This window comes from Mesocricetus auratus, unplaced genomic scaffold, assembly GCF_017639785.1.
Source record: "Mesocricetus auratus isolate SY011 unplaced genomic scaffold, BCM_Maur_2.0 Super-Scaffold_100018, whole genome shotgun sequence".
Classification (NCBI taxonomy): domain Eukaryota; kingdom Metazoa; phylum Chordata; class Mammalia; order Rodentia; family Cricetidae; genus Mesocricetus; species Mesocricetus auratus.
Genome location: NW_024429199.1, coordinates 37,867,941 through 37,878,325, shown reverse-complemented (window position 1 = coordinate 37,878,325; position 10,385 = coordinate 37,867,941).

The window sequence follows — 10,385 nt, the reverse complement described above, 5'->3', positions numbered from 1 at the left end:
AGTGCTCCTAACCACTGAACCATCTCTCCAGGCCTCTTTTGACACAGTGTCTTTCTATGAAGCTCAGGCTGGCTTGGGCTCCAAACAGTCCTCACCCCTTAGCTCCCGAATGCTGACATCAATTAAGCATGAACCATAATGGCCAGTGATATTCAAAACTTTGGACAGTAATCTGGGTGGTCATGCCGCACGCCTTTAATCCCAGTACTCAGGAGGCAGAGGCAGGTGGGTCTCTGTGAGTTTGAGGCCAGCCTGGTCTACAGAATGAGCTCTAGGACAGGTTCCAAAGGTACACAGAGAAACCCTGTCTTGAAAAACAAAAACAAAAACAAAAGCCAAAAAAACTTTAGGCAGTAAACTCCTCAACACACTCAGAGTAGACTTGTACATTGGGCACCAGGCTCTTGTCAGGAGTCTCTCCGGGCACTTCAGGCTGACCACTGTATAGCCTTGCTGTCCTTCATGTGACATGTCTGCGTGAGGCTGATTCAAGGAATATAGTGCCAAGAGTCTCATTCCCAGAAACCTCATTCCAGGAACAGATTCAAGAGCCATAGCAAGCAGGAAGGCTGGCACCCACCAATCAGCACAGCACCCTTGTCCGGGAAGAGAGATTTTGGGACCTTCTCCTCAGAAGCAGACTTTGGACAGGGTGATATGAAGAGGTCCTGCTTTATTCCTGCGGAAAAAGCCCATTTCAGAGGCCAGGCCTGAGATCAACGGGCGGACGCAGTGGGAAGGGACCCCTAAGATGTTGAAACTTGCTCTCATCCCGCAGGGCCAGCTGCTCCCTTGCTCCTCCATCGCTTTATTGCTCAACCCCACTTTGCCATTGGGAAGCAAACAAATTCCATGTTTGGCCTTAGTTAGTCCAAGTTCAGTCCTCGCCCCCCTTCCCTGATACAGAGTCTTGACCGAGTCAACATTAAAACAGTGACATTCTTTGTTTTCTCGTCTTGACTGGGGTATAATTAATCTGCAGAAAGGCTACATGCAGCTGGGTGTGATGTCGAATGCCTTTAACCTCATACTCAGGAGGTAGAGATAGGAAGATCTCTGTGAGTCTTTGAGGCCAGCCTTGGCTACACAGTGAGTTTTAGGTTGGCCAGGGCTACCTAGTGAAACCCTATCACAAAAAGGAAGAAAAAAAAGTAAAGAAAGATATATTAGATTGTACAATCGATGTTTGCTATACACTGTGTAGTAATCATCATGATACACCTATCATCTCACATAGTTGTGTGTGTGTGTGTGAGTGTGTGTGCCCGTGCGTGCATGTGTGAGTGTGTGCAGTGAGAAGACAAGATTTTTACGTGTTTGTTTCTTGTATTTTGAGACAGCATCTCACTCTGTAACTCAACTTGGTTAGAGCCAGGCTGGCTTCTGGCTCATGGCAGTCACATTTCCTCAGCCTCCCCATCACTCCTGTAATGGCTACACCACCATGGGTGGATGAGACACACTCTTTTCATCTTTAAAAAGATTTATTATCTTAATTTTTGGGTGTGCGTAGGGAGTGGGTATGTGTATATGTGTACAATACTTACTGGCTTACTCTCATGTCTTGCCCAGTTGGCTTTCTTATTCACAACTGGACCATCGCCAAGGGACAGCACTGCTGACAGCAGGCTGGGACCTCCCACATATCAACCTTAAGGGTTTCAGTCTTTAAAACGGTACCACATGCTCAGGACAGAGCAGTCAAAGCATGAGCCTGCTGATGACATTTAAGACTGAAACCATTACAATAAATAGTTCATCTCACACTACAAATCTATACAGCTATGTTGGTGATTCTATCTATCTATCTATCTATCTATCTATCTATCTATCTATCTATGTATCATCTATCTCCTATCCATCCACCTACCCATCCATCCATCCATGCATCCATCCATCCATCCAGAACAGCCTCAGAAGGATTATGTCTCCAGTGAAGGATGTGAGAACTGTCTGAGAGGAGCAAAATGACTTCTCAGTCATACACAAAGTGATAAACTATGTCTTTCTCTGTCTGCCCAAGCCACCTCTACTGGACACTGTAGCTCGTTGTCACCATGGTTTGCCCTAACAGAACCACTCTTGGTTGATGCCTATGCTACTTTTTAGACTTTGGATGGTTTGGAGTGGATTTGGCATCTAGCCTTCTGTGTATACTGACTTTAAAATCCTTATATTTTGGCCTGAGAGATGGCCCAGCAGTTAGGTGACTCTTGCTCTTTCAAGTCCCCAATTAAATGTTTCTTCTATAAGTTGCCTTGGTCATGGTGCCTCTTCACAGTCATAGAATGGTGACTAGAAATAATATGACAAGCCCAAATCAAGGTAGTGTATGACAGCAATGTCAGCACTGCAGAAAATTCTTAAAGGAGTATTCTACATAGAAAAAAGAGGAAGGAGGAAGGAAGGAAGGAAGAAAGGAAAGAAGGAAGGAAGGCGGAATGAGGAGGAGAAGGAGAAGGAGGAGGAGGATAGGTTTCTCTATGACAGCACAGGACACAATAACCTTTCATGAGAGGAACCAAGGAACACAGGAACTGGGAAGACGGAACCACATCCACAGTAAGCCAGCAAACCCCTAACATGAACAGCAAGGATGAAGAAATAGCCAGTAATTCAACCAATCCAAGCAACTGCCTCCAAACTATAGGGAAGGGCAAACACCTCTCATTAGGAACCTTGAATACCTAACACATTTGATGACAAGACCTAATGTAGCACAGGGCAGGAAAGAATGAATGAGCTAGCGGCTAGGAAAACAATACAGAGAATCAAAGGGCAGCTTCTTTGAAAAGACTGAGACAGAGTCTAGTCAAACTAGGCAAAAGAAAGACAGGAGAAAAAAATTAATAAAGTTAGACATGAAAGGGAATTGTGCCAGGCGGTGTTGGCACCACCTTTAATCGTAGCACTCAGGAAGCAGAGACGGCTCGATCTCTGTGAGTTTGAGACCAGCCTGTTCTACAAAGCGAGTTCCAGGACAGTCAGGCCTACACAGAGAAACTCTGTCTTGGGGGTGGGGAGAAAAAGAAAGGGAATTGTTACAGTAGATACCAAGGAAATCCAGAGGACTACTTGAGAATATTTGGATATTTATAGGATCTTTCTTGAGGAAATATAGAGATTAAAGTTATAGTTGAAAGTCCCCCTTATAAAAAGACCTGGAGCGGAAGGATTCACTACTGAATTCTACCAAAGGTTGAAGAACGATTACACACTAATGCTTATCAAATTGTTTCACAAAATGGAAAGGGATGGAACATAATTCTGGTGGTCAGAATGGAATCAACCCCCATAGACTCATAGGGAATGAATGGCATTATTGGAAGTGTGGCCTTATTGGAGTGGGTGTAGCCTTGATGGAGGAAGTATGCCACTACTGGGCTTTGAGGTTTCAGAAGCTCAAGCCAGGCCTGACTCTTCCTGCTGCCTGTGGATCCAGATGTAGAACTCTCAGCTTCCTCTCCAGCCCCGTGTCTGCCTGCACACCTCCATGCTCCCATCATGATGACAATAATGGACTGTACCTCTGAACTGTAAGCTAGCCCTAATGAAACCTTTTCCTTTATGAGAGTTGCTGTGGTCATGGTGTCTCTTCACAGCAAGAAAACCCTAAGACAATAACCAAACGAATTCTGTGACCAATACTAACATTTTACTGCCATCAGATAGGACAGAGCAGTAAAACAAAGAAAAAAGCACAAACCAATCTTGGTGATGAACATAGGTGCAAATATGCTCAACAGACACTAGCAAGAGGCAGGCAGAGCTCTGTGAGTTTGAGGCTAGCCTCATCTACATAGTAAGTTTCATAATGTCTAGGGCTGTCTAGAAAGATCCTGTTTAAAAAACAAAGCAAAGAGATACTAGCAAGCCGAATTCAAGAACACATTAAAGAGAACATAAAAAAACAACCAAGTCGATTTTATCCCAGAAATGCAAGGTTGGTTCACATATTTACATTGACAACTGTAATTCACTCCAGAAATAGAAGTGTGTCTCACTGTGTAGCCTTGGTTAGTCTGGAGCTCTTTATGCTTCCAAAAGCAAGTGTAGTTATGCAGGCACACATGCACGTGCACACACACACAGACACACACACACAGACACACACACAGACACACACACAGACATACACAGTCACACACACAGACACACACAGACACACACACAAACACACACACACAGACACACACACAGACATACACACAGACACACAGACACACACACAGACACACAGACACACACACAGACACACACACACACAGACACACACACAGACACACACACAGACACACACACAGACACACAGACACACACACAGACACACACACACACAGACACACACACAGACACACACACAGACACACACACAGACACACACAGACACACACACAGACACACACACAGACACACACAGACAGAGACACACACATACACAGACACACACAGACATACACACAGATACACACAAGACACACACAGATACACACACAGACACACACACAGACACACACTAATGAAATTGTATTTTAAAACTGAGTTGAAGGTAGACTGGCTTTTGGACTGTGAGAACACTTATTGGTGTGACATTTTCCACCTGAACTTGTTAAATACCTAGAAACAGAAAGACAATTCTAACACCTTATGATGCCATAATACGTGCTCTTTAGCGTTCTTCTTTTACTTTCTATTTGAATTTTGAAGCAGGGTCCATGTAGCCCAGTGTGGATGTGAATTCAGAAGAGCCAAGGCCAGCCTTGAACTCCTGACCCCCTTGCTCCCACCTATCAGTGCTGGGGTTACATCAAAATTAGAGTCGTATAGTTAAAGCCCCACTGTGCTCAGACCCTTCTTACCTTTTAAATAACACTCAATCAATGACGTCGGAAAGGAACACATCTATACAGTGAGTGTTTTAGGATTTTGGGTGTGCTGTCAGATCCATCTTCTCATCGCACTCTTCGTTTACTTGTTTTGTTTGAGTCAGAATCTCATGCAGCTCAAGCAGCCCTCGAGCTTACTACATAGCCAAGGCTAGATCTAGAACCCCTGATCTTCCTGGCTCCACCTCCCAAGAGCTAGGGTCACAGATGTGTCCTATTCCCAACCTCGTTCTGCTTCTGTGGGAAGTAATGATGAAAGGGTGTTTGCTAGCTCTGTTGTCATGGCAAATCAGCTCCAGCAAATGAAAAATTACAGGCAAATCATATATTGAAGAGAATCACGCCTGGGCTATTCAGCATACTTTGTGAAGTAGATAAATTTTCTTCAGTGTTCACAATTACCTTTAGTCTAGCGATAAATATGATACACAGAATGTCCAATAAACTGTCTCTTGTTGGGGAAGGGCACATCGCTGTGTAGGTTAGGAAGACAGCGTGTCATGTGCACAGTCCAGTGATGGCAGGGGAAGCACGGGGACACACACACACACACAGGTCACGAGCATTGCACGAGGACACACACGTCACGAGCATTCTTCTGCTCAAGATGGAACGACTTCTTTGTTTTTGCATTACTGTCAGACTGGACACCGATTAAATTAGCCCTTCCCCCGCTTTTGGATCATCTTGTCTAAAGCTGGACCAAACTGTGCCCACGTGTGTGGAGAGGTAGCTGTGTGCAGGTGTGAAATGAGAGCAGTTGCTGAAGAGAAATGACCGCAACATCAAAATCTCAGGCTGCACGGTCCTCCCCCCCCTTTCCCTCCCGACATTTAAAAATACCGTTATGCCGTAAAAGCATAGGACCTCTTTCCTCATCAATTTCGCGACCTTCCAAGACAAGACAGGCAAACGTAAGGTAGAAATGAAAAAGTTTAAATGTACTGACTTTTTCCTTTATGCGGTCACATCAAAATTAGAGTCGTGTAGTAAAAGTCATCAAAGATGGATGATTTTACTTGCATATATGGCATCTCCTACCAGCAATTCCCATTGTTTCCCTCATTCCTCCTTTTTTGCTGTTTTTGGAAAAGGTCTCACTGCAACCCAGGCTGGCCTGGAACTTGAGGCAATCCTCCTGTCTCAGTTTCCTGAGTGTGCTTCTCCCTTTTGTAACGTTGTTTAAATTTTATGCATAGGAGTATTTGACTTGCACGTGTATCTGAGCACCATGTTCACGCCTGAACCAGAAGAGATGAGGAATCCCCTGGGACTGTCACACAGACAGGCGTGAGCCTCCATGTGGGTGCTGGGAACAGAACCAGAGAGGCCTGGAAGAGTAGCCAGTGCTTTCAACAGCTGAACCATCACTCCAGCCGTCTGCCTTTTAAAGTCACGATCATCACTCACCTCAAGGCAGTCCTGCCTCCTTCTGTCTCTTTGTTTTCCATATGTCCATTGTTCTGTGATGCATTGGAATCACTGTGCGGTTCATCTTAGCTCCTCTCGCAAGGATACACTCAGACACCCACACCTGCTCCTCCCTGCCCACGTGTTTTCTGGGAAGCCAGCTGCCTTGTGAATCCAGAGAAGAAAGCCATTTGGCTCAGTTCCAGATTCATCGACATAACATTTTTCTTGATCAAGGATGGCCACAGGCTGCAGTTTTGTAAAGAGATCTGCTTGGGCTCTTGGAATGAGACCGCCAGTTCTTCTGATACAGCCTCCGGTTGAGCCCTGGCCTCTTTCCCTGTGTGTGGATGAGGGAGCGTGTGTGTTGTGTGAGCCATGAGTCAGAACACAGGTGAGGCCCAGACACTAGCTCATCACCAGGCTTGCCCTGATGCTCAGCTCACAGCATACCGTATTCTTTTTGGTGGAAAGTAATGGAGCCACCATGTGGTTGCTGGGAATTGAACTCAGGACCTCTGGAAGAGCAGCCAGCAGTGCTCTTAACCGCTGGGCCATCTCTCCAGTCCCGGTGGAAAGCGATGGAAACTGGGTTTTCTGAAACTGGTCTAGTGATACATGCCTGCAGTTCCTAGCTACTCTCAAGAGCTGAGGTCACAGATATGTACCAGACCAGCTTCATGTTGACGTCATGAGAAGTAATGATGAAATGTTTCTTGCTAGTCCTATTGTCACAGCATGTGTCACCTCCAACATAAGCAGATTTCCATGTAAAATCCATGTGTTAAAAGTAATTGTGCTTGGGCTGATCAGCATTCTGTGAGCTCGACAGTTTCTCTTCTGGCTTCACAGTGGCCTCCAGTTTGGTGATAAATATGATACACACTGTGGAATGTCCAACAAACTATCTCCTGATAGGGAAAGGCACACAGCCTTCTGGGGGTTGCTATGTAGGCCAGGAAGAGAGTGTGAAGTATACAAGAGCCCTGTGATTTTGTGTGAGTCCGTGTGTCTGCGCACGTGCATATGTGTGTGCACTCGTGTCTGTGTATACTTGGGTGTGGATGCATATGTGTGGGTGTACTTGTGTATGTATGTGTGTGTAATGTATGGCTGGAAAGTTCAAGCTACATAGCAGATCAGAATGTGTCTGCCATTAAAATGGTCCCCACAGTTCTAAGTGGCAGGTCACTTCATTCCATGGGGTTTTGGGGGAAGACATCACCACCCAAGCTGGTTGGAGACAGAGGTGGAGGGGTAGTTGTGGGCTCTTATCATGTGGTTTCTGTGGGAAGAAACACATGAGGCCACATAAGCAGTTTAGAATTAGTGTGTCTCAATCACTTCAGCAGGTTTTGGAAACCAAGGACTGTCACAGGTTCTCTGTACCTGAGCTGGGATAACATAGGTACATGAATAGTGACTGGAGTGTGTGTGTGTGTGTGTGTGTGTGTGTGTGTGTGTTGGAATGAAGGAAGGGGTTGAAATGTCCACCCTAGGTTGTTTCATTTGTAATCAAAAACTTCGCTCACTGATGAGTCATTATCTCTAGGAATTTGCTAACCCTGGGAGAAGCCGTGGGTGGGTAAGACTTGTCTGTGTCTCCAAGCATCAGAGCAAATGAAATAAAAGTTAATGGTTAATGGATACACTCGCCAGAAGTTTGGTCCGGCACTTAGGAGCTCATGATACTATTAGCATGGCAAAGAGAGTGAAGAAACCATTAAAGGCGATCCTTCGAGATGCTACTGCAATTATCGGAGCAAAATGACCACACCCAATCTCATGTCCTGAAGCATCCTGTATCCCTGGGGAGGAGGTCTTCTTTGCTGGGTGGCCAAGCTGATGGGATTCATATCCATGGTGCCAGCTGCTATTCTCACCCCATGAAATCCCTGGAGTTCCAGAAAGCAGAGCCAAAGCTACATCCTAACATCCCAATGATACTGCAACATTTGTCTTTGGCCCATTTTTCTTGAGTTTTTCTTTTCTTTTCTTTTCTTTTTTTTTGAGACAGGTTTTCTCTGCATAGTCCTGGCTGCCTGGATGCCCTGGAACTCACTCTGTAGACCAGGCTGGCCTCAAACTCACAGAGATCTGCCTGCCTCTGCCACCGAGTGCTGGGATTAAAGACATGCGCCGCCATTGCCCGGCCTTGAGTTCTTTTGAGCTCACAATCCAACCACCAGCTCCCTCTCCACCTACTCTTTTCTTCTATTTTTCTTCCTTGCTAGAGCAAAGTTGGGCTAAGTTTACGTTATCCCAGAACCTGCAGCTAAAAGATGGAGACTTAAATACTTGATTGGATTCATTCCTCCAGGCCTCGATTGTACATCTTGTCCCTGTGTCCTTGATCATTTATTTCAGAGCAAGACTTCTGGCCTCCTAATCCTCAGAGCACTGATTATCCAGGATACACGGTCTTAATTGTCCCCCACAAATGCTACACTGTGAGCCCACAGCACCCTGCATTCATCACTCCCCTGCATCAGCTTCTATCCTCCCATCAACGTGAAGCTGTCATGGGCCGAGAGTCCCACATGCTTTATCTTGGTCTCTCGCTGGCTTATCTCACAAGGTTCTGTCTGCCAGTCTGGGAAACAGTAAGTCACTTGTTGAAGGTCACATGGCTGGAAAGGGAAACAGCTTCTATATCTGGGCCTTGGACCAGGAGGCTAGCTCAGGAGTTACTAAGCCCACATCAAGAAAATGCGACGACCTGAGTTAAATCTCCAGATCCTAAGTAAAAGCCAGATAGCCAGATGCCGTGAGCACATCTGTAATCTCACACATCTGCAGTGACACGGGGGGGGGTGAGATGTGAGACTGAGTTGGAAGCCATGGGCTAGGATGTCGGGAGTGCGCCGTGACATGGCAAAAGCAAGAGAACACACCTCAGAAAGATGGGAAGCAAGGATCAACTCCCAAAGTTGTTCTCTAGTCTTCACAAGCACACTCACAGAGACAAATAAAAAGTAAAACCACGCATTCCAGTAGCAGCGTTAAATTGTCCCCCAATGGTAAAACTCCCAAAGCACAAGGCCTCACCTAGGGGGACGTTTAATTTTCTTTCACCTGAAATAGAAACTGGAGGTCCAGGTAGAGAGTGTGCGGTCTGGAGACTCCGAGCTTCTCCCTTGACTCCGCGCTTCTCCCTTGACTCTGGGCTTCTCCCTTGTTGGGACTCCACACAGATGGGTGACTCGCTGCCAAATGTACCTCAGATGGCGCGGGCAGAAGGGAGGGAAGAAAAATGGTTCTTTTCCCATTGGAATTGTCATCAGAGGTTTGAGTTCTTCAACCCTGGCTCTGACTTCGTTTGTTGCTGGGGGCCATTCTTAGGTCATGAGAATGGGGATGCAATGATGGCGTTAGCGGCTTTATAAGAAAAGAAGTCCGGGCTGCCTGCTTTCTCCGTCTCACCCTGTGACACCTTCTGTTGTGCAATTTACTTATCTCACTTTATTTTAGAGGTCTGTTTCATTTCTGTGTGTGGGTGCATGAGTGTGTGTGAATGTCATCAGTGCTCTCAGAGGCTGGGCATTGGATCCCCCGCAGCTGGGGTTACGGGTGGCTGTGAGCGGCCTGACAAGCATGCTGGGAACCAGACTTGGGCTTCTGTAAGGGCGCTATGCTATGCTCTCATCCCCTGAGCTTTCTAGCCCCCTACTTTCTTCTATTTATATATTTTTTTGGTGTTGGGGATCAAATCCAAGACCATATGCATGTTAATACTCAGTCTGCCTCTGACCTATACTGCTGTAGTTCTGAAGCAGCTAGATGGCCCTTACCAGGTGTTAATGTGATGCGGGCATCATGGCTATAGCTTCACTCAGGCTTGGAAGTTAGCTCAGTTCCAGAGTTCTGACTTTACCTTTCAGAAGCTGATGGACACGGGAAGCTGAGTCTCAGCTTTTGGAGTCTATATTCTTAAAGACACACACACACACACACACACACACACACACTACTCTTTTATGTGTATCACTATTTTGTCTACATGTATATGCACCATGTATGTACAGTGCCCCAAGAGACCAGAAGAGGGCAGAAGCTCCTCTGGAACTGGAGTTACAGACAGTTGTGAGC